This window comes from Scatophagus argus, chromosome 1 (assembly GCF_020382885.2).
Source record: "Scatophagus argus isolate fScaArg1 chromosome 1, fScaArg1.pri, whole genome shotgun sequence".
NCBI lineage: Eukaryota > Metazoa > Chordata > Actinopteri > Scatophagidae > Scatophagus > Scatophagus argus.
In genome coordinates this window covers 26,703,798-26,728,336 of record NC_058493.1, presented here as the reverse complement: position 1 = coordinate 26,728,336, position 24,539 = coordinate 26,703,798, and the positions used below count along the sequence as shown (strand labels likewise).

The following is a 24,539-nucleotide window of genomic DNA, read 5'->3' as shown; positions in this document are numbered from 1 at the left end:
GCATGAATGGGCACAAATTCCCACAGAAACACTCCAACATGTTGTGGAAAGCCTTCACAGAAGAGTGGAAGCTGTTAGAGCTGCATAGCTGTCTGTGTGTTTTTGTCCCAATACTTTTGTCCATATTGTGTATCTTTAGCTTAAAGGGATATTAGATACATTACATTAACACAACCTTGGCTCAGTGCTTGATTTTCAAATTTGCAAAAAGAGTTTTGAAAAGAGATCTTCTGAGGTTTTGTCCTACTGAAGTCATATCTAAATATTCCACAGATTTTTGTCATACCATAAATCATATTGGACAAACGGTAGCTGTTTAAAAAGAAGACCAGTCGCCGTGCACAGCTGACCTGACCTTTGAGAGCTCAGTCGACAGGAGAATAACAGAGTGAGTGTGTTTAGAGAAGAGAGGAGAGACGTTTGGGCAGGTCGTTCACTAGTAAATGGTGATAAAAAGAAAATGTTGCTTTGCACATTTTGTGTAGGATGCTCAGCCAGATATGATGCTGTGATTCTTCATAGCTCTTGTAGATTTCCTCCCAGTCTTCCTGTCCATTTCTCTGTCTCACAACTCTTGTCTCTGCCAACTCTGTTGTCGTCCTGTGTGTGGAGGGCTGCAGACGTCTCCTGCCTCTGCTGTGTCGTCCACCGCAGGCTCGTTGGTTTTGATGCTACTGAGCTTCAGGTGACTGTCGCTGCACCGTGTGACGAACATTTTTATGCGTCACTTCACAGATTCTGTGAGTCTTGTACAGTCATGGAGGGAACCTGCAGCTTGACTGGAGGCATACAACAACGAGGCGGTGATTCTGCTTCTCTCCATTTTGCTTTCTGTGTCTCTTTGTCGTCTCTCTTTTACCCTTCATTTGACAGCCTATTCTCTTGTGACGTTAATTGTTGGTTTTCATCACTGACACGGAGGCACATATCATCTCCAGCTGTGCTCATTGCGCTCAGTGATGGGATCCATGCGTGGGCTGTTGTCAGCGTGTGCATGTGCGTGTGTCTGTCTCTTTGTCGTGATGTGCTGTTAAATCTCTCCTCGGGGTTTCATTGTGTGTGACCCATCTTGTTGTCAAACAGCGTACCTCCTATTTTGTTCTTCTTTGGTGCCCTTGAGCGCTCTCCGGGTGTGTGAGTGTGTGCGAGGTGGGTGGCTGGTGGTGGGAGGTCTTAGAGCAGGTGGTTCACCTTAGGGCACGTCGCTGCACGTCGCTGCACGTCTGCGACTATTTGGGAGTGACACTCATGCTAGCTACAATACACTATTGTTCATTTGTTTAGTGTGGGTCCTTGTATGCAACACACTCCACAAAGACTTCTGCCGGCAGGGTAATTGCAATCCAGTACAGTTACTTTAAATTGGAAGCGGCTTTGCCATCACCAGAATGCCCACAGACACGCTGGGATATTTTCTTTCACGGAGTTAACAAGCAAAATGAAGAAAACGAGGTGACAGGCAGGCGTAGTTAATCTTTGTAGTGAACAGTGTACACCTCCACTCGCTGACATTTTGGCTTTCACTCCTTTACTTTTTCTGCTCTTTCGTCGGGATCTGAGATGTCCTGCAGCTGCTACAGCGAAAGCGTATGCCAATACTGTAGCCCGTGCACTGACAAGGAGGCAAAAGCTTTTCTAGAGGAAGGTGATTGATGCCCAGAAGAGATATGTGTTTACGGCTGCAATGTTTTGACGACATGTGTTGTAGTTTTTACCCCAGAAGAAGAAATTCTTGCATCATGGCAGCAAGAACACAGTACATGGACATGATAAAAATATACAACCACAAAAAACAAATCTGAATGAGATAAAATACAAACTGCATTGTTTTCCAACTTATTTTGGGAAACCTGTAGTTCCGACCACGAGGGAGAAAAGCTGGAGTTTTCGAATGAAGAACCAAAGGAACAGAGGAGCACTCATCACTGAAATGTTCAGTGATGGTCAGCTGAGGCTACAGGCTAAATTCGTCATCAAGCCTGTTGGAAAATGTTGGAAAATAGTGAAAATTGCTTATCACAAGTTCTTGTTTTTTTTGATGACAGACCAAAACTCACAGTAAAACTGAACACGGCTGAAAAGTTAAAGGCAGAGACTGTTGGACAGCAGGTTTGTCATCTGAATTTTCCAGTTGGTTGTGATTTAAACCAGCAGAAGAAGCTTTATTTGAATTTCTCTGCAGGTCATTCAAGGAAGATTTCACAGTTAATAGCTCATCGTCAAGCCTTTACGAGAGCACTGAGTCGCTCCGTTCTCATCAGAAACCACTGCTTCTGGCTTTCTTAATCTTCTGTCCATTAGCTATCACAAGGGAAGGGCTGCCAGGACCTCGCACCGCAGCAGCACCTCCCCTCCTTACCCTCCCCCTTTCTGTGCCTCCCAGCCCTCCCCTCCCCCCTTCCTGAGTGAGGGAGCCCTCATTAATGGTGACAGGTGAGCATCCTCCAGAGGGATGGGACCAGTCTGGCCAGAGGGGTGGATGAGGATTTTGATGGAGGCGATGGGGAGATAAACACAGGGAGGATCTGCTCTGTAAGATCCTGCATTGAGGGCAAAATAAACTGTCCCTGGTGGGGGGCCATTATGGGGCTTCAATGATTTAGAAGGGGAGGAAGGGGCTCGGACGAACAGGAAGTATGATGGGATGTGGGAGGAACAGCAGTCAGTGTTTGCACACACTCACCGTGTCCACACTAATTCAGTTAAATCTGAAAATGCTGTCTGTGTGTGAAAGTGATGTGTCCAAACGAGATGTACAAGGCTGTTAAAGCAAAAAGTCTCAGTCAAAACTTTAAGAAACCAGAAACATCTCCTGTTCTTTTTGATCTGACATGACCACCAGCAGGTCCAGGAGCGACACGTGGACCAACGGCAGTTTGGTGCTGCACACATTTAGCTCCAGGTCTGCTGTTTCTGTGTACAAACACAAACATCGTGCAGCTCCGGGTATCCAGAAACAGACAGCACTGGTTTGTCCTCCAGGACTGATGTTTCAAAGCAACTAAAAACTTTGCTCTCGCTCTGTTCAGTGAGTTCACTCTCAGTCTGTTCATTTCATCGTAACTCAGACTGGGTTTTAGCTGTTCTTGTGGCCACTTTGATCGTATGCTGCTGCCCTGAGGGCTACAATAGATCAGATCATTATTTTATGACCCTGAACTGTAATAAACATAAACAGCTAAATGACAAAAGCTCTTGTATCTGCTGTTAATATTCAAAATTAGTGATGATAAAGTGTGAGAGGCAAGAGAAACTTTTCTTTTCAGCCTCTATGCAGTATGTGACTGTCTGACTGTAGTTTTTTGTTTTTCCTGGACAGCAGAAACTGCGTTTACAGATGTGGCCATGCTGGTGTGGATGAGGTGTTGGATACAAACGCACTGCAGGTTTGTGGTATTGACGAAGCCTCAACACTGCGTACAGACTGAATCCTGCTGCAGTTAATAGGCACAAACCGTAAAGGCTGAGCACACATACACAAAGCTGAGCAAACCCAGAACATCCTCACTCACCATCACACACTCCTGCAGTGCTGATCATATGTTTTGCTCTGTGTTTTGCTGTGATTCTGCTGCAGGGCCAGTGCAATGAGATCAGAGGCTGCAGATAAACCTGCTCTCCACAGAGGAGTGATGTTTTGAAGGAGAGGAGGGTAAGGGAAGGGAGAGAGTCTGGAAGCTGACAGAATAACAGATTGACACACGGCCCCTTGGGTTAATTTTAGCCTCCTGCTGACGCTTTTCTTTGGGGAAAAAGACAAAAATTTCCATTGGGGCGAGCAGTTTAAGAACAGATTTCCATTTTTAGCAGCATGTTTGCATTAATTTTGCCGTGGTGTCAACACGCTCTGTGGGTGGAAATATTGATCTGAATCTGTGCAGAGTGAGACGGAGAGCTAATTCAAATTTCCATCCTCTCTGCACGGAGGCTTTTACTCCAAACCTGAGAATAATGTCGTGTTTTATGGCAAGTCATTTTCACATGAAAGGCTCTCCTTTATGTGAAAACCTCCTATACTATAATGCAGTGTTGTTATCCTTGCTGCTCCGCCATTCTTCAGGTGTTTGCTTAGCACCACAAAAGAATAACAGGTCCACTTTCTCCAACATGCAGGTTTGATTGTGGTAATTCTTCACTGGCTGCATGTCACCTCCACTGCCGACCACAGACTTTATTTTTGTGCCTCACTGTGCCTGTTGTCTTACTAAATGGAAAGCTGTGGTTTTACACTGTTTGGGGGCCACCTACATAGTGTTTATGTAGCATCAGCTCAAATCGGGGACCCGTGGAGGCTGTTTTTAATTACCTGTTTGATGAGACAGCATGGAAATTGTCAGAGGGTCTTTTGCCACTGCGTGGTTGCCAGCCTGGAGGTGGAGAGACAGAGATGGGGGTGGGGGTTAATCCTTGATTGGTTTTCGACTGGATTTGAGGGAAAATATTAAAAAATATGTCTATAACGATTCATGTCATTTCAGCTGTACAGGATCAGCTGCCTGACTCTGTTCTATGTCCATGAAAAGCAAATAGCTTTAGGTTTTGGACAAACAAAACAAGCACACATGAAGTACTTTGGCTCGACAGCCGGTGCTCAAAGTTCACAGTTGTAGATCAGAATGCGTTGGTAGATGGTCAGTGTACAAAGTGCTTACCGAGAGTACCGTAATATCTACCAACCCTCATGCTCCACGTCACTGTGTTTGAGAGTGGTTTTGTGTTTGCATGAAACCGGAATGGAAATGCATGTGGAGATTTACGTGTGTGCAATGTGTGCGCATTTGGGAGCGCGGGTGTCTTTGTTATGTGCTGGCAAATAGTCTCCATGTACATTCAGATCCACGTCCACACATGCCGTCCAGATGCTGGAAGCTCCTCGGTGAGAACCGCTGGAATTAGAGACAGGTTCTCTTCATACCTGGAGGGATCTACAAAGGCTTCCTCCTGCTGCCGGCTGCACACATCACCAGCAGAGCCAGTTTACAGCCGTACACACCAGGCTAACCTCCCCACCCTCCTTTATTGTGCATTCCTCCTGAATCCCATGATCCCCTTCCAGAAATGCTACTGTTGACAGTCGCACAGCATTGTCTGTGATGAAAACCTCCTTACATATGTTGCATTTCCTGCATTGATGGACATAATGCAATAAATGCCTTCTGTGTTTCTACATGCATGGTGGACAAATGGCTGAAGAGGCCTTTCTGCAGTCTCCAGTGGACAATAAATTCTTTTATTTCAATAAAGGTTGCAACATCACCGTGTACAAGAGCTGAAACTATTATCAAGTGACTTACAGAAAGTCAGTTGGCAATTGTTTTGTCAGTCATTGAACCATTTAAGTAATTTATCAAGCAAGAAGACCAAACTTTAGGTACTTTCTGCTCTTTATTTGAGTTGTCTGCACTTCTGAGAGTCTGTGATGAGTTATTATCTTTGACAATTTTTGGTCTAAATTAGCACATTAATTGATAATGAAAAGAATTTTTATTTGAAGCCTGAAACTACTCCCATTACAAGGAAAAACCCAGCATTCATGAATAAACAGAAACAGAAACTGCAGAATTACCCCTTTCAAAGTTTTATATTCACGGCTGGACAAAATACGGCTTCAGGTTTGGAACCGGCCTGTGGACCATCTCAGTTTGACCCCCCAATGTCCTTAAACTAAAATAAAACGATCCCTAGAAAACGAATAAAAGGCAGCATTTTAACGATTCTTGAAATGAATGACTACATGGAATCTGTCTGGCTATTTACCTTGGATCCAACAGCAGGTTGAGTTTTAAGTGCTTCAGAAAAGAGAAAAGTTCACTCTGAATGTTGCGCTTTTAACCAAGAGTGGACGTCTAAATATTTGGCCGCAAGTGTTGCTTCAAAGGCAGCACGTTTGATATGCCAAGAGGGCATGAGTGTTCAAGGATTACCAAGAGACATTTGTCGACGCATGCTAACTACGCCACAAACATGACATTGGAAAGAGAAGAAAAGCCCTGAGATTGTGTTCCAACTTAGCTGCCAGGCAGATGACAAAGCAGTCGACCAGCCGAGAATTCAGCACAGCGTGTTTCGTGTTTCAATTCAGTTGCCGACTTTTGCCCTCTTTGTTTACTTTATCTAAGTCATTATGGCCTAACCCTGGTTATACTGCATTATTGAATTACTGTTACTGCTTTAAAGTCTGAGCAGCGTTTTAATGTTGTTACTATAGGCTGTTGTACACTGCAGAGTTGCTTAATCTATAAAAAAATCTACTGCAGGCAGAGAGCATAGCTATGGAAATACACACGAATCATACAAATACCTCAGCTGTACTCAACAACAACACACCTCCTCTGGTCCCACCTCCATCCAGCCCACACAGGACACCAACACTCCTCCTCTCACGTACAGCACATACAGTGGATGAGTTCCTCACTGTTGTTTCAGAGAAGCTGCTGTCTCTCTGTTTTCCTTCCTGTGCGTTCTAATGTCCACAAACCGGATGTTAATGTATTACTGTGAGGTGATCTCCAGCTCTTCACACTTAGACCATCTGTGTATGCATAAATGTATATTATGTGCATTTATTTGCCCACAAACTGCACTCCCAAGCACTGTGACACAGCTGAGCCCAACAGCTGGTGTCTGCATCCTGCTGTGTGTGTTTGTGTGTGGTGGGTGTTGGGGGGCGTCGCTGGCAGGCTGGCTGGATGGAGATGGCAAGACAGCAGCAGTCTGGATTAAGGGATCAGTGCTGGTGTCAGACAAACATTGGATTAGTGTTGTAATCTCGGCCTTGCTGGCCCGAGCCTGAAACTGAGAAGCAGGACTCTGCTCAGCCTGCGTTTACGCACCTGCCCGGATTAGCACAGGAAGGAGTGGGGCCACTTTAAGACCTCTCATCCTGTAATGAGACCGGTGATTGAGTGAACGAGCATATCTTTGCCTGTGAGTGTGAGTCCTGGTGCCCCAGGGGTTGGTACACCAGGAGGAAGATGAGTGCTGCTGTGTGTTGCATCATGTGTTCATACATTTTAAATGGCAGGTTTGCCATTTAGCCTGCCGTGGTGACAGAGCTTAGACTGTGTGTCATGGATATTTGTGTTTGTGATGCTGAATTTCTAAGCTGTGGCTCATGTCCCCCCCAGTAAAAGCCTAAAAACACACACAATTTATCAGGAGTAAATCATCTGACTGATTTGAACCGAAATTCTCACAAACTTAATTAATCCACAAGTGTTCCTGCTTGGTATATAGAGTATATTCTATGTTAATAAAATGAATGTTACTAAAATGGAGAAATGCGATATAAAAATTCCATTTGTAGTGCAGACTCAAATGCAAATGAACTTGTTATTCTGTCTATTTTCTCTGAATGTTTCATTTTATTTTCTCTAAATGCCAGCACATAGTGAACCTTTCTCACTGCTGGATGACCAAGCTTATTGTAAACTGCAGTGATTGTTTGGTGTTCCTGACTTGTTGACCAGTCAGAGACTTCTGTTCCTCACTGTGTATGCGTTACAGTTCTGATCTAAAATCCACCGTGAAATGGAATAACGTGAAGTTGAGATAAAATAAATGGTGATGAAGGCAATGAACTTGCTAACATTAGTTTAAGAAACTGCTCAAAGAAATTAACAGAAAAGCCTTATTTGAGTTTTGGGTTGTAGGAAAAATATTTGTAGTTAGCACTCAGTGTTAGTCTTGCTAAACCTTAACCAGCAAGCATCCATGGGTTGCACTGTTGAAAAACTCCCCAGTTAAATCATTTTAATTGTCTACTTAGCCTCAAGGGAAGCAGCCTTAGTTGTTTGGAAATAAACCCATGCAGGCTTGTATGTTTCCCAAATCCTTTCCCTTACAGCACAGAGTCAGGGTGGACGTTCAGATCTGATGCTCAGTGTTTGTTTATTGGCCTTTAGAGAAGCCAAGTCACTGTCACATGTGCTGCTCAGAGGTTTCTGCTCTGCCATGACATTTGCCTCGACCTCCTCCTGTCTCCTCCGTTCAATAGTCTGACTGTAAAAGTGGAGAGGCGCTTGAGGGTCCAGACCTAAAGAACTTCACGACATCCAAGAACGTCACAGTTGCACCCATGCTGTCATTTACTGTGGTGTGTGGAAAGTTACCAGCAAGTGATGTCTAAGCTAATGTCTCAATCTTTCTAAGATCTCTTACCTTTCTTCTGTTCTGTCTTTATTGTGTCGGGTAGGTTGAATGTAGCAGTTCCTGATAGATTTTTTAGGTCTAAACGTGGCCTTCCTCCTCATGATCGACTTTCCTGATGAGCCAAAGACTTTTCTCCCTGTAGGAAGTGGAGCTCGAGGGCTTGGAAACGATGCAGGACGGATGGGAGACACGTTGGCAGATGCGCAGACATCATTAGGTTTGTTGTCTCCTGTGGAGCCCTGACTAATGAGCAGAGATGAGATTTAAACTGGAAGGACTGCACACTTCCTGTCTGGAGCACAGTGAGGCCGCCAGTCGTAGTTTTTATCCAAGAGAAAGTGTAGTCGAGTCAAATACAGAATCGTCTTGATAGTCATTATCATTTTCACAACAATGTCAATGTCTTATCTCAATATACAGGTTTGCGGCTGTTGTGTTGTTTTAAACACCTGGTGTTGAAAAAGCACTGATACTGGGATGCTTTTGACAACCCGACTGTGCAGATGTTCGTCTTTTGCCCAAGTCTGATTGGTTGGCTTGGACTCCCTGCTAGTTATGGCAGAGATATTTGGCAGTCGGTGGTGACTGGCTCAGCCACTGCACAGTTATTTGGCAATGTGTATGTAAGGGCTCTGTAGAGTTACATTTGAATGGCACAGGTGATGAGCAGCCTGCAGCGTTCCTGATAGCCTGGCTGACAGTGAAGCAGCTGGGAGACTCGGGAGTCGTCTGCCAGACTGGTGAGGGAATGTGGCTAATGTGGTTACCGAGTGGCTGACAGGCTGTGACTTCAACATGTCTTCTCTCGCACTGGTTACCCCAGTTTGGCATGTTTTATAACTTTCTGTGCATTCCTTTAAAGCTCTGTCATTACATCTCCCCACCCTTTTAGCTAGTTTTCTTAGTCATGTTTAAAGATGCTCTGGTCGTCCCTCGGCTCAGGTTTCTCCCTGATAGCAGGCCACCCATCTCTGATGAAGGTGTGAAGCGCTAGCTGCCTTAAACACACGGAGAAATAATTAAAAAAGGAAAAAATTAGGCGTTCTTACAAGTGAAAGTAAAACTTAACTCACAGTGAAAACTTTACCAGGACGAGACTGAACGCTCAGCAGAAAACAGTTCATCTTGTTTGAAGGGCAGACTGTTTGCATTCCTTTTGTGGTGAAGGAATATAGAAATCTGATTTTTAACGCATACATGTTAGTGTGCATTTGCTTTTAAGGAACGAGCTCTTATTACAGGAAATTTCAGACACCCTGGTTGAGCTGCTTGACCTTTGATCCTTCTAGGTGTTTAGAGAATAACTCCAGAAAGAGAACGATGGAAAAACCAAAACCAGAATTATTAGGCTACACATGTTCTTTCATGACGCTGAAATCGCACAGTTGATGCATATTAATCAATCTCGTAATCAGAAATGCACAATTATCCTGTGTTACCGGAGGCAGAGGGGTTATGAAAGGTCATCGCCACCAATATCTGAGTCATACATGAGTCATACTGTGGGACTGCAAGGTTGCGCTGGCTCATCCTCTCGGCATTCAACACGCAAACAAAAACCCGTAACAGAAGGGGAGGCAGAGAACCCAGGAGCCAAAATCTGTAATTTCGTAGCAGAGGTCACAGTCGTGCTTTGACTCGAGAAAGGCTGAAATCATAAAGGAAGAGCGAGGTCGGCCATGTTTAATAATGAACGATGCTGGAGGCAGAAGCTGTTGAAATGATTCCTCTGTCTCAGGATGGTTTCAACCTTTGAGGGACAGCAAAGTGTGAGAGATTCGGTGACTTTTCATTATATGGGAATTTGCTGTACATATGGTATACATTAATTATACATTTGCACTTTGAATTTAGGTAGGAGCTAACACAAACAAAACCTGCTGAAACGGTCTTAAGCCTTAACCAACATTTGCATCATAATCCTTCGCAATACCCCTCAGAAGTAGTTTATGATCCCTACTGTTTTAATTTTTTATGTTTTTTAGTTCATTTTAAACAAAGTCTACAGCTCAGTTTCAGACATCTCCTGCTTTCTGATCAGTTTTTTCTTTCTTTTACTGCATGCATTCCTGTTGGACTCATGTCCTTCACTACTTTGCCCTCAAACTGAAATATTGTCCATAATTTGGGGACTACTCAGTAGATGAAAGGTATAGATTTAAGTTTGCCTCCCTGCCGACCTCCTCCCTGGGAGGTCATCTTCGGGGAATTCGTCTGGTTCTCCATTTTTCCGTGCAGTTTCTAAATGTGGGAGCAGCATGCGTGAAACTACAGGCCGCCGTCTGAAGCAGCGGCCTGTAGAGCCGTGATGGTGAGTGGCCTCTCAGGCCGAACGGCGTACTCATTACGCTGCCTGTTAGTGCACGGAGGTGACAGCTCGAGGCTCGAGACAAGATGGGCTACGATCTTCAACAGCCTCAGACTGAGACAAAGAGTATGGAGAGGATTGGCAGTGGATGGGGAGATGTTCTGCCAGCCCGACTGAATCATGCTTCAGCCATATGCATAATGTATGTATCAGCTCAAAACTAACTGATGGAACTGTGAGTTTCTGGAAACTGGAAAATGTTGGGCCTTTAACTGCCAATCATGGTTTAACCTGCTACTCACAGACGTCTCAAGCCTTGGAAGAGGGAGACGCATGGCGATCTTACCATTTCCATCTAAGTTTAATGCTGATAATAGCTTTCTGTAATCTAACACTGGTCTGAATTGATTTATATGGTGCCTTTCTGTGTGGTTTTAGACCCCAGTAGTAATTATTTTCTAATGTAAGGTAGTTGTGTTGCAGTACTTCTTTTTATGTGTCAAACCATCTCTTGTCAATACAGACTTGAGCTATTTGAAGCCAAATGTTTCTTCTGTCTTCGCACTGTCTCTTAGTCTAATCCTGTTTTCATGAGCGATCATATTCCTGCTTGAAAAGCCCGGGCAAGCCGTCCGTGATGCTCAGTCCTGCTGCGTGTTGATTTGTGGACAGGTCGCTGAGGCTTCCATTGACTTTTAGTGAAATAATCCAGGGTAAATGTGTAACGTTCGTTTAAAACCAGTCTCGCTTTCTGTTAAAGTAAGTTAGTGAGTGCAAATGGTACTGCGAGTGCAGTTATTAGGTTTTCCGTCATGCTGTCAACACCATCGCAGGGTCAGTAATCACAGGCTTTTGTTTGTTGTCTGTCTCGAAGAAGCAGCCACTGTACCTAGACAGCCTTCTTATCCTTTGCATATTCTCTCTCTGAACTTCTCACTCTTGAGATTTGTTTTTCTTTTGTCTTTTTTTAACCATCCAGTGTTTGTCGTTTTTTTTTCCTTCTTCAGCACAATAACTCCCACCGTGTCGGGGTGGCTGCCTCTCCAGTTGCCAGAGAGATGGTTGCCGGGGTAACGTACGTTTGACAGCTGTTATTACTTTGGGTTCCCATCGCTGCTGAACTGTGAGAGGGCACAGCGGAAATCGGGAGCGCCTTATTGGCAACCCTTGGATCAGCTCTAGATCTGAGATGAGTGAAATCACCTCAGGATTCTGGCTAATTAGCACCCACAGGAAGAGGCCAGACTGTTTGTGCATCGTCTGGAGGGAGCTGCTAAATTGAGGGGCTCGACTTCTGCGCCGCCTCCCAGTCAGGGCGCCGACTGGGATGTGTGAATGACCACGCTGCATCGCCATCCGAAGGCCAGCGGCCAAACGCAGAGCATTTAGAAGCTGTGCAAAGGCTCTTTGTGGCTTTGTCGTGGGCTAATGAAGGTTCCCCAGAGATTTACGTGTCCAAGGTCGTTTTTCTATTCACACAGAGGCCAACGGGGCCCAGCGCGTCTACGGCTCCTGTTCATCTGCCAGACGGCTTTATGATAGATCCTAACAGGCTAATAAATCAAACCACTGGTCATTACGGTTGCAGCTCAGATCTTGCAAAAAGTGGCTGGAATGTTTTGTAGTCATTTTTGAACTGCATAATAGAAGAATTGTTGCCTCTGTTTCGACGTCTTTCATTTTGTCGGTAGACGTTAGAACAGTTAAGCCTGCGAGCCTGCCGTGTTCTTGTGAGTAGTTTCTGTGCTCTGCTCTCTGTGATCCTCGTTATTCTCCTCTTGGCCATCGTTTTTATGAAGCAACCGCTTCTGTCCCTGTACTGTGTGTTAGTCTCGTCCTCCCCCACCCCTTAAGCGTTTCTTTCCTACCAAGGTCTCCCAGCGGCGCAGATGATGAAGACTAGAGGCTGTCGCCCTGCCGTATAGGCTCTAATCACGCAGCTCTAATTCAATTAGCCTGTGATTCAGAGAGGACAGTGCTGTGGATCGACGGGGAATTAAGGAGGGAGGAGAAAGAGCAGTGAATCCCTCTTCCTTTGTCAAACACCAGCATATCATGGGCTATATCCATATCTATTATTCCCACCCCTGCTGTAAAAGGTGCCATTTATTTCCCACCAGTAGTCAGCAGACAGATATAAATGGTTCACTCCGAGCTTCTTTGGAGAAAATTTGTACGCTATCATTCTCAGAATACCGCAAATGAAATCAATTAGTTGTTAATGAAGTCTCCAGTGTGCTCTTTGCCACCCCCCTCCCCATGCTAAAGCCATATTGCAGCATGTACAGTAAACACACCAGAGTCCTCATTAAACAGTAAAGAGCTCATTTAGGGCGTATGCTGTCGTGCATCTATGTGCACGAATGTGTAGGCAACGATGCACACGTGAGGAGACAAAGAGAAGGCAGTATCCTCTCCTGCCTGTGATCCCTTCATCATCAGACATCAGGATTAAATAAAACCAAGCATGTCGTTAATTATCTGGTGCATAACGCACCTCAGCTTAGCCAAACGTCTCGCACAGGACGCTCAGGTTGAGGCTCAGTCCGGTCCTCGTCAGGAGCTGCAGACTGCTTAGCCTCTCGGTGAAAGCCGAAATGATTTGGTCTCCACATGCACTTGAGACACTTGGTTTTGTTTTTGAAGCTGTCATCCATCCATACTTGGATACAAGCAGATAGAAGATAAACAGCTGCAGGCTTCTTGCCCTGAATGTCTGGGCAAAATCTAGATAACATTGCTTATATATTCTCATTTGAATCAAGATGGGGTTTAGCTGCATAAAATATTTCTTTGAAATCTAAAACATCAAAGGGAGACTTGTTAAACTTGTGGACGAGGCACAGAGAATCAATGTGCACGCCGAGGGGAGCAGGAAGGCGGTGAAGCCACTTAAGGTGTCGGGTCGTGACTGTGCTGAGAGGCCGAGGCTCAGCACCCCCAGATCTCGCACGCTTTTTCTCACTTCTCTTCACCTGCTGCTGTGCAAAGAGCAGATGGCGAGGACAACATGAAAACACGTACTGTAACTCTTTCAGTTCGCGTTTGTTATTACTGATTCCATTTTTGGCATCAGTGCCCTTCCCTGAAGTCGTTTAAATGCTCATAAACTCAAAAATAAAAGACTGGACAGATAAGACGCACATTCGAACTCCACAGGAACCAGAGCTGGGATCATCAGTTCTTGTATGCGTCCTGAGGCGAGTAAGTCTCAGCATGAGTCTGAACCAAGATCGCGGTCGTTGTGCCAGAATGGGATTTTCTTTCTAACAGTATTTTAGACAAGTGGGTCCCTATCAGCATAATAATAGTAATATATACCAGCACAGCGGCACAGAGATATAATCATTACAGTCCGCAGAGATTAAATCCTGACTTTGGTCACCTCATTAAGGCACCTGATCTGCCATAAGGAATGAAGGAAAATTTTGTTTCTGAACCTCTTTGGTTAGAGTTAAATTTAATGTCATACTGCACATATATGATTTACAGCTATATTTGCAACTGCTTTATTAGTATTAATATCAGCAGAAACAATGATCCATGAAGAATTGATTGATCTGATTCCAAAGAGTCTAACAGAGTTTTATTATTGTGACAGAGCGAGTTCCAGTTGACACAAAAGTTTAAAACTCGGTATGTCTGTTCATCCTCATGTAACTCTTGGCAGACTTTACAAAATTCCTGCTTGAATTGATAATTTTATTTTCTGTTAGCAGATCTTTGGATGATTCATTGTGTCTGAAGTTTGTGGAAACTCCTACACATGAAGTCGAAGAGAACTCCACTTCTTTCTCTCTGTCTGAAAATTGGCCCTGCTGGTGAAGTTCAGAGGGCTCGCTTGGCACACGGGGCAGCCCGTCATTTCATGTGACTTTGTTTTCCTTCCTTTCCTGCCTTTATACTGTTGGTTTTTATTGCATGATGTCATCTTCCACCCGACCTCTTTCATCGTCCCTGTTAATATTCAACTCCAGTCACCATACAACTTGACAGCTTAACAGGAAACAGCACCACACAAATTTGAATTTTAAGGTCCCAAGTTCAAATCAGTGGCTGTGTCGTAAAGTTTTGAATCTAAGCAGTGAGGTCGCTGATTAGACCAGGAAGGCGCTGACAGGTTCAAACCGCCGCTCAGTTCTCTACATTCACTCCCACAAAGACTGACGTTTGGTAAGCAGTATTTAGGATTTTTTTACTTTTCTTTAATCCCCTAATCTTTGTTGTTTCTCTGTCACTTCGATGGGGTTTTGAAGCCACTGTATGAGCTCAAAGGAATTCGTTTCGCTTCAGGGACGCTTTTATTCCCTGAGTATAACTGACAGCCTCTGTCTTTTTGATGGGATTTAAGAATTTGGCCACCTCCGTGTTATTTAACAAGAGCTAATTTGGGCAGTCTGAGGATTCATGAAAGAGGGAGTGTATTGTATGTGTGTGTGTTTTTGGACTGTCTTCCAGTAAGGTACTGAGTGGCGTTGCTCCACTGGATGTGCTCCTCGTGCCCCACACAGATTTAATTGAGTGTCCCAGGGAGGCCCTGTCACCCGTGGGAAAAGAGGAAATCCCAGGGGTGGGAGGGTCACTGTCGTGTGAAAAGAGCAAGCGAGAAGCTAAAGCGTTGGACAGTCTTTGAAGACTTTGTCTTTTTATGTCTTTCTGAGCAGCACAGAGAGACTCAGACAGTGAAAGAGAAAGAGAAAGCTTTTTTTATTGTCTCTGCGTGTGTGTGTGTGTGTGTTCGATCGTAATGGTCGTGTCTGGACATCATCTGGGCGTTGTAACGAGCTGATTTCTCTCCTTTAGCTGAGAGCAAAGACTGATGACGAGGCTGGAAAAAAGAAAGAGAAAAGGAAATGAAAGACTGAAGACGGGGGGAATTGAATAAATGCATAATTCAGAGGAGAGGAAGAAGAAAGCAAGTTGGAGAGATCACCTTGATCTCCCCACCTCGCTACCTTTTTAATGTGACGCTGATGCTTTCACTGTACTGTCACAAGCCATAACGAGAGAGGAAGAGAGGGAAACGGGCGGAAGAGGCAGCTTTATTTATACAGCTCGTCTCATTTCAAGTAAACCCAAACACAGAGGAGAATAAACAGATTAAACGATGAAGGAAGGCAGTGAAGAATATCTTGACACACATTTTATAAACTGATAATTCTGTTGTTTTTATGTATTTGTGCTTTGTAGCCGTACTACACGTCGTGATTGTTTTAGATCACCTGGCATCAGGTTCTGGTGACAAAAATGATGGAAAGAAAGCAGAATCTGGCCTGAATGCTGTGCACAGACTTGGCCAACAGTACAGGAAAGAGATCAAGAATCGATTTGTTAAAAAGATCTCACGTACTTTCTTAATTTGATTGACATCAGCTATTTCACGCCAGATTTAATTCCTTCTGCGTAATCTTGCAGGCACTGAGCTTAGTATTGAGTTAACGGCACAGCCAGCCGGTATTTTCAGTGAAGAAATCAATTGACAGGAAGCAAATCAAACAGATGTGCTTAACGTGGACTGTAACTCATGATGGCTTTCATTATCAATCAATTTGCCCGTTATTATCCCCATGAATAGAATAATTGTTTTGTCAATAAATTCTGCAAAGTAGTGATTTAGAATAGGATCCTTGCAGGAGCTCAAATTTAATTCTTTTTAAGAACTCAGCAAAATATTATTCAAACCTCAAAAAAGTCTAAAGAATTTCTTTTTCAGAAAAGAGATCTATGAAGTCAGCTCTTTGTTGTTCTGGCAGTGAAACTAAATCGCTCGATGTTGAGAAGCTGCTGGGAAGTCGGGGGAAAGTTTTGGATGTGCTACACGCAGGAAACAGACATTAGCTTAGCGCCACTAGTTGTGGCTGTGTGACGTTTCAGTAATCAAGCCTATGTTATCTAAACTCAGCCACCGTACCATCTGAAGGCCCATCTGAACAGTTCGGTGAGCTGCATCGTGTAGGAAGACATTGATACTGAATCAGGAATGCTGATTATTTTAAACACCAAGCTCAAACTTTGTGCAAGCTGAAAAGGTGAATCCAAGAACAACCTGTTGTGTGTGACCTCAGACAGCAAGTTGACCTAAACACTTTACTGTCATAACAACAAAGTCAAAAACACTGTAATCTTGAGTCTGTGTGTCTCCATGCCTGCTGGGACTACAGAAACCACATGATGACAGTTATTCTTCTCCTCAGGGCAAAGAGGGGACCTGTGTGGGCTTATTTCTGCAGATAACGAGGATTGAACACCAAAGCTTTAACTTGATTAGAGAGCTACCTGTGCCTGGAGGGTCTCTGATCTTACCCCTGAGTCCCACACCTCCACATCCCACCCACACTCAGGCTGGAGGGTGTGTGTTTGTGTTTGAATTTTACATTTCTGCATATGCTGGCACAAATGCGCATGTGTAGACCCTGTCCCATGATGGCCAAGCTCAGCGGGTTGTGCCGTTTTTCCCTCCTCTGCCAGTCCTCTTGATTGGTTTTTGGGGGAATTTCTCTTCAATTTTAGCTTTGCTTGAGGTGCAGCGTCTGTGTGATCTTGAATATAAATGAGCCCCCCCTGCTCCTCGTCCTCCCAGACGCCTCTCTGCCGTCCCATTCTCCACGTTCTGGCTGCCTGGGACCCCTGGCAATGCTTATAAAAAGATTCAGCATGCAAGGCAACTTCAAAGGTGAAAGTGTGCAACATGATGAGTGTGTCTGAGGATATGCGGAGTTCAGAGGAGAGTTGATAAAGTGAAATTCTCAGGTGAGCTGAAGACTTCACGAATGGGTACCAGCAGTCACATTAATTCTGTCTGCTTTCCCTTTGTCCCTGTGTGTCTTCAGATTCCTTTTCTGTGCCCTGTTTCATCATCTCTCTCATGTCCTCTATAAGTCATATTTGATCTTTTCAGTAAAGGGAATGTCTTTTATCCCCCCCCCAGTTTCCACTTCCCTGTGTTGCGCTCTTGCTGACATTCAGCCACCCTTGTGCTTCTCCACGTAACCCCAACTTATTTCCGCACTGAGACAGAAATGTCCTTTGTAGTGCGCAGATGAAATAATGGACGACATGTCTGTTTTTGTTGTGTACTCGCGCTCTCACACACTCAAATGTCACGGGCTGCCGGCTCGGCCGTCCTGCGCTGTGTGGAGCCGAGCTCTCATGTGGAACAGCCTCAGGGAAACCAAGGGGGAAACTGATTTCGCTTCCTGGAATGAGGAGTCTTGACGCTCCTGCTCCCACCGTCCACCCATCATCCATCACCTTTGCTTTTATCTTGTCTCTTGTGCTTGACTTCTCTCCCTCCTGCTCTCTGAATGCGGTCGGGGTTTCAGTTCACATGGATCGACTTTGGTTTTTGTTTAGATCATCCTCTCTGTCCCTGCAGGACTTTGTGCAGTTGTGATTGTGCTTTCTGCTTAAAATGAGTCAAATCAAGTCTCAGTCTCAACAAACCTTCTTCCCTGTTACTGTGGTGAGTGGACTTTTCAGACAGCAGGTGTATCACTCCCAACAAGTCCGTCATATTGGCCAATGGGTGTTTCCAGTATAATACCTGAAGCTAGCCGTTTCTTTATGGAGCTTCCTTGCAGACATGACGGCAGGAGGAGTTTACCTCACGGACTGTGCTCAGGGAGGGAACAGGTCTTCATGTTCCTGTCTAGCTTTTTGCACAGGTTAGAGGTTAACGACACTGCAGAACACCCTCACTCTTCTTAACACTGTGCACCCCGGAAATGGTGGGACGCAAATGGTCGGTGATTTCTTCAAATATTCACATTTTTTTTACAACTCACTTGTCATCTTTAAAACTTAAAGCTTCTTGAAAAATGATGCAATGCAATTACATCTTGTCATTTCATTTTTCAGTGCTGTAACTATATAAAACCTCCCCCAAGGTCCTGAAGGGGCTCAGACTCCTGTCTGACTGTTTGTGATGCCCCATGTGTGGGAAAAACAGATTTTCCTTTAAAGTAGCCAGGTGTCACTACCTGTCAGGTGCCTGTTGACTCTAGCTGCCCTGTAGCTGCTGTTTGCAGTGAATGGGCTCCGGTGTTTACCCAGTGTACAATCCAATGAAAGGACCTGAACATGTCTGCTACCCTGTTAGCACATACTCTGCTACAGAAACCCTCAGAGACCTGTGGAGGAAACTTCCTGTCAGTGCTGTGAGTACTTCCACGTGGCTTCAGCATCAGCCTCTGTGACCCCCATAATGACATAGCTGCCGTAGAGGTTGAGCGTCTGACTTAAAGTCCATCATTAGCATCGCGGCAAGTGTGGAAGCAGAAAGGGCAGGCTAGTGGGAGTGAGCTGAGAGTTAGTTGTTAGACGTTGTGCTGTGCTGTGTCTCCTGCTCCTGCAGTGTGGTGACAGCCTGCGTCTCTGCTCTCAGGGCGAACAGGGAATAATACTGCCAGGGAGGCTTTTTTTTTTTTTTAATAAATCCTCAATATGTCCAGAGTGCCCTGTCTCTATGGTAACCGAGGCTTGCATTGTGTGTTTCTGTGCTTTGTCTTGTGTGTGTGTGTGTTCTTGATAGGCTTGTGTTTGAGGGGTTTTGTGTACGGCTCATGTGTGCTCAGTTCCTTTTAGTTCTTTTTACATTTTCATGGTGCTACTGACTCCAGTCAAAATGCACAGCTCATGAAGTCCATACGTGCAGTATATCCCCATGATGTGCTGTTTCTCTCCAATACATTTTAGTGAAGTTTGTGTGACAGTTTAGCTTGATTGTTAAAAGACAGGATTAGACCTTAAAAACTTGACCCTGAGATGATGAACATGCAACAGCATCTACAAAATATTGTGCACTTATTATTTTTTTCATTGTTTTCATGGCGGTGAGGCTTCACAGTGAAAAGTTATTGTGATTTTTTTTCTTTTTTTTCTTTTTTTTTAGCGATGAGAAGGAGCACAAGGGCTAATTGCAGTTTGTGTGTGTGGTGTTTCCACGCACAGCGATCTGAAGCGGTGTGTGGGGCTGTGTTTGCGTGCCGCATCAGGCCTCATTGTGAAAGTGTGAAATTGGGATTCATCCCTCAAAGCCACCCTGTGTGCACAGAGGTGGGAGAACACATCACAGTATCAGCTTTGTCATGTTCCCGATGTGTGAATAGTGAACTGAAAAGCTGCTTTCGCATTCATGTAGATTAAATATGAATGAATAAAATGAAATAATACCTCCATGTCTGTTACTGTGTGTCAGCCAGTGTGTAGAGATCCACGTCTGTGCACACACACCTCTGTGGCTGAGGGACTCCGATGTTTACCGTGCTGTGCTGTGATCGACCACGGCCTTATCCTCTGATGCAGCGCGATGCATTCCTGCCTTGATGTTGTTCTTTTTTTTTGTCTGTTCAATTCAGTATCTGCTCTGTTTTCTTTTCCTGTTCTCCTCGAACATTTCAAACTGATCTGCTGACAGTGACGGGTTGCTTTCCTGTGCCCAGGCTGAGTAAGTCGACACTTCCTGGAGCTGCATTACAGTAAAAGTCCTTATGTGGAAAAGCTTGTCATGTAAAGCAGCAGTCCAGCATAACAACGTGTGTAGCTCAAAAACCTGGAGAGAGTTTAAAGTAGGAAGAGGAACGTACGGGCTTGAGTGTTGGTACATGGTTCAGTTTTGGATATAGTTTTGTTTCAGTACCCGAGTCCCCGTTTGTTATTACCAACCTTGTTGTTTGCTCTTAAATATCAGTCATGGTTATTTTTAGCCCGTGGGACTTTGCTGAATGAGCCATCTTTTAAAGCTAAACTGAAATGGATCTGAATAAGAGCTTGCGTTTGATGAGCAGAGCCGGTGCTCGAGGCTGACCGATAGTGGATTTTCAAAGGCTGATGTAATACCTGTAGTTTATAGCAGAAAAAAAGCTACCAAGTGATTAATCGGGCTAAGCTGAGCTTTTATTTCCCCTCAGCCAGTAATTCCAGTTAAAAAGCTGACTGATGGAGGAGGCAGAGCCATCGGTCGCAATCAGAGCCGAGTTCAGCAGATACCGTTAGTTTGTTAAATGTCCTATCAGCGCTTATTAATCAACTAAACTGATTCATTCATTAATTAAGGTTTAATAAAATGCTATCAAACTGTAAAGCTAGGATTTCAGGCTGAAACAAAATTTCAAAGGACTGCAAAAAAGCCTTCAGTATTTCCAAAAATGTTGCTTTCCTTTTAGTTGCCTGCTTGGCCACAGATGTTGGACAAGTCAGTTTGTCTTCATCATTGAGGTGTGTGCTTTGTGTATTAGGTTATGCCAGTGCGGGACGGCCCTCTGATGCGCCGTGCTGCAGGACAGGGGAGGAGCTAAAGTCATTAGAAGCCAATAACTTCTGACAAAGAAGATTGTGCAGTTTAATTTAAAGTAATTAGTATGTACAGGGAGAGAGAGAGCAGGTACACACACATACTGTATAGTACACACACTCACATATGCACGCTTACAGAGACACACACTGGGATAATAAAGTTTTATTGCATCTGCGAAACAGTGCAAACTGTGCACGCTGTCAGATGGGCAGCTAAATAAATCATTATGTTACAGGAAGTCCCAGACTGGGATTTATTTTAACGACATCAATTACAGGAAAGCCTGCTATTGGATACACCAGGTACTGCTGTGTATGAATACCATCAGCCTGTGGTCTTTGTGTCTGTGCAAAAAGGGCGGCTCCAGCAACAAAACCTCTTTCATTTATCCTGAGGGACAGACACAAATGTTTTAAATACAGTAGATATGTTTACATGAGCAACTCTTTCACAATAAGAGCCTAAGATCAATAGCCGACAATATTTATTTGTTGATGAGCGGCAATATGCATGTTGCCAGACATAAAATCCACTTCACTGTTTAGCTTTTGTAGTGCAGCTTTACCAAACTTCAGCAGCGAATATGCAAGTGACAGAGTGTCCACTTGGCAGTAAATAAACACAAATGAATCAGGCACACAAATGACTGAATACACCTCTCTGTTGTTACGCTTCTCTTTTCTAATTTATCTTCCCCCCGCCTCCATTTTCACCTCGACTAACACATTTCTGGCTAAAATAAGCGTGTGTCTGCATTTTAATTATGACACCTCACACACACACACACACACACACACACGCACACAGACTGATGATGTGAGAAACCTGTCAGAACTCCCTGGAGAAGCTGCAGTGAAAGCCTTAAAGCTCTCTATCACTTTAGTGGAATTTTTGCACAAATTAGCACATCTATCATCGTGTGATTTCTGTATCAGCTCCTGAAAATAGCTGGCTGCTGTTCACACTCCGTGCTGATGTTCAGTTGTTTTCAGTTCCTTTCATCATCTCCATGTATACTGCAGAGGATCAGGCTGCTGTTGCCAGGTTTAATGGAGACTGACTCCTTGTGCTCATTGGAGCGGGCTCCTCTGAGCTACGTGCAAGCGAATGTGGACAGGTGTTGCTGAAGATGCTTCGGGAGCTGCTTCCTTTACTCTTGTGCAAATATAAGTGAAATGTGTGCACGTCTTTTGTTTCGTTTCAAACTCACCTGCCAACAGGAAGTTCGATTAGCCATGTTTGTTTGACGTTCAGGGCCATTCAGTCGCTTTTTGAGATGTGGGTGTTGTTGACTCCCCTGCAAACCTACTGCAACACTCTTTCCATCCTTCAGATCAGCACTGGACATGTGTTCAAAGAACTATAAATCCAGCTTTAGTATGCTGACCTACAGAGGGTTTCAAGGGAGGTCAACAAGGTAAAAGTGTTGCCTAATAGTCTTTAATTATATGAAATTACACTAAAAGAAGTAGTTAGACAGATGCAGCTGGTGCTAATGAAGAGACATGCAGGAGCAGAATAACATCCAGCAACGATCAGAGAAACATCTCGACAGATGACACATGCATTGTCTTCGCAATTTGTAAGTTAAAAAATTATTATGTTTTTATTTGGCCATTTGACCTATGTTGGTTTAATTGCCACAGACCAAGTTCTTAAATATTCTCAGGAGAAGTCTGGGTTTTCTTTGTCTCACAACAAAGACACACAAAGAATGAAAATTTAACACGTTGACAGTTTGTATAATAAAATGTCAAGCCTGTCTGCAGAGATGACAGCCTTTTCCTAAATATGTCAAGAAACATGCAGAAAGATTGTGTCTCGTCTTTGTTTTAGTCTAACAACGTCAAGCCTTTGTTCAAAACCTCGATGTATAAGTGAGGGAGGAACCATGCAGGTCAACATGAGGGATCAGCAAAATGAGACAGTTTTGACTTGTGGTCAGGGACGCTGATGCTAATTATCAAGTCCAAAATTATCAGTTAGGATCAGGGCAGTGAACAATTAGTCGTTCCAAAGAAAATTAGTTGACAAATGCTCTGACATTTTAGCTTGAAAAAATGACTGAAGTGATCACTCGATTATCAGATAGCATGAAATAATGGACGTAAGCGTCCGCTTTCCTTGAGAATTTTTAGGTTTTGGACTGTGAGTTGGACAAAAGAAGCAATTTGAAGACATCATTTTTGGGTTATGTGATGAGAATTTTTATGACATTTTATAGACCAAAAGATTAAACAGTTAAACAATAATGAAAATAATCACTAGTGGCAACCCTAGTAAGGCCTGTGTGTCAGGTCTTCAGACAGCATAACTTTATCAGGGGCTCAGGGGAGTCTGCAGCCTTGAAGTTCACAGAATGCCTGTGAATGAACACTGAAAGGCCACAAAATGGCCCTCAGAATTAAAAGTAGCTTTTTGTTGCATTTCATTCTCTGTGCAGTTTATTTACTGACCCATCAAATATTTACGCCTGATGTGAAAACTTAAACACTAGAAGCAACCCGTGCTCCCATTGCTTCAGTTGTTAAGCCCAGGAAGGTGTGCAGACTTTCTGAAGAGCTGTGTGCAGATTCCAGACTCAAAGTGCTCAGCTTCTGCTCTGATAGAAATGCAACCAGTGTACCGTGACCACTAAACGCACCACATGACATGCCGGGTTCCCTCAGCCCTGTAAACAGGACTCTGTTTGTCCCACCAGTGGGAGGAGGAGGGTGAGGACAGTGACAGACTCTGTGCAGCCATGATTTTCTTATTGGTCTGTGACAGACAGGATGCATCAGACTGTGCACAACCTGTCAGACAGGGATGACAGAATGCAGTTGGATGTTGCTACCATACCCCCTTTTCTACACAAACATACAGCTTTTTTTTAATTTCCTGTGTGTATCCTGTGTGTTTTTTCAGCTCCATTATATGCCATTTGTTCTATGATGTTCCCTTACGGCTATCAAAGACACGAGCAGGCTGAGCAGCAGCAGTAATGGCTGTCTTCTCAGGGCAGAGAGGGGCTACCATATAGTGACACACAGCTATAATCACAGAGGAGGACACCACACGAGGCACGAAGAGAGGGAGACAGCTGCTGAGCTCGGAGCTGTCTGCATGCTGAGGCCTTCAGTGGAGGAGGATAAATGGTGATACAGGAGATAAAAAAAGACTCATTAGTAAGCGAATGTTTTCCAATGAAGAAGCCACCAGCTCCACCCAAGGTGACTTCTCTGCACACTGCTGCTGTCAGGAGCTAGGTGATTTATAACTCCTTCAGAGGAGGCGTTTGCAGTGGGGTGTGGGGGGGGTGGACCTGCTCCAGGCCTAGAGGCCCTGCCAGATCGAGCCCTCCGGCTGCAGCAGCAGCAGCAGTGATGGAGGCCCCTCTGACAGGCTCTCTGCTCCCCAGGGAGCAGTGCTGTCACCAGGGTGCTGCCAGAGCGCCACCACATCTCGTCCCATTTTAGGCTAATCGCTGCATTATGAGGCTGTTAGTGCTGTCGTCACTGTGCCCCTGCTCCATAAAAGCTCCATCACTGCAGATGTGCTGTCCTCACATAGTGTGACGGCTGACTTTCTGCATCCTTACTGCCAATTTTATTTCACTTATGCCAATTTTGAATGCGTTAGGGAGCTTTTTACGTGCACCGTTAGTGGATTTTTTGTATTTGTTTTCAAATGTGCATTATGGTAAAACTGACTCAGTGGACATGACATATATATATATATATATATATATTTTTTTTTTTTTTTTGATGCTATTGTTTTTAGGCCTTTGTACATTGCAATTAATGG

The 24,539-nt window shown here is 44.3% G+C and overlaps 1 protein-coding gene across 2 annotated transcripts in view; it reads left to right on the top strand.

The window, feature by feature from the left end:
* Nucleotides 1-24,539, top strand: part of nav2a (neuron navigator 2a) — a 189,898-nt gene that overhangs the window by 31,374 nt on the left and 133,985 nt on the right. The window contains exon 1 of one of the 2 annotated variants that reach the window (XM_046395150.1): nucleotides 14,516-14,632. The exons of the other annotated variant lie outside the window; for it this stretch is intronic. The gene's annotated coding sequence lies outside the window, so the exon portion shown is untranslated. Of the gene's footprint in view, nucleotides 1-14,515; nucleotides 14,633-24,539 lie in introns of those variants that run through there. 2 annotated transcript variants of the gene reach the window in all.